This window comes from Eumetopias jubatus, unplaced genomic scaffold (assembly GCF_037043125.1).
Source record: "Eumetopias jubatus isolate StellerSeaLion01/CBP00866 unplaced genomic scaffold, mEumJub1_p1.0 scaffold_12, whole genome shotgun sequence".
Classification (NCBI taxonomy): domain Eukaryota; kingdom Metazoa; phylum Chordata; class Mammalia; order Carnivora; family Otariidae; genus Eumetopias; species Eumetopias jubatus.
In genome coordinates, this window is record NW_028274818.1 from 7,708,581 (window position 1) to 7,709,223 (window position 643).

At 31.6% G+C, this 643-nt stretch overlaps 1 pseudogene; it reads left to right on the forward strand.

Annotated features, from left to right (window-relative positions):
- The first annotated feature begins 234 nt into the window (after window positions 1–234).
- On the forward strand, window positions 235–337 carry LOC114210532 (U2 spliceosomal RNA; annotated as a pseudogene).
- The last annotated feature ends 306 nt before the right edge of the window (window positions 338–643 follow it).

Below are 643 nucleotides of genomic sequence, written 5' to 3' on the forward strand. Positions count from 1 at the left end.
TTAACGAAGGAGGTAAAGGGCTTTTACACTAAAAACTATAAAACATTGCTGAAAGAAATCTAAAAAATCACAAATAAATGGAAAGACATGCCATGTTCATAGATGAGAATACAATATTGTTAAGACATCAGTACTACTCAAAGAAATCTATATATTCAATGCAATCTCTATCAAAACTTAATTGCATTTTTTGTAGAAACATAAAAATGTCATCCTGAAATTCATGTGGAATCGATCGCTTCTCGGCCTTTTGGCTAAGATTAAGTGTAGAATCTGAAAGGACACCAAATAGCCAAAACAATTTTGGGAAAAAAAAGAACAAAGTTGGAGAACTTATGCCTCCTGATTTCAAAACATATTACAAAGCTATAGTAATCAAAACAGTGTGGTACTTTCATAAAGACAGCTATATAGACCAAAGGAATAGAATGAAGAGTACAGAAAAAAGCCCTTTGATAAAAGTGCTATGACTACCTAATCAGGGAGGGACAGTATCTTCAAAAAATGGTGTTTAGAAAACCAGATATCCGCATGTAAAGCAAAGTCAGACCCTTATTTTACACCATGTAAAATATAGATTAAACACTTCAATATAAGACTCAAAACTCTAAAACCTTTAGAATAAAACAAGAGAAAAGATTCA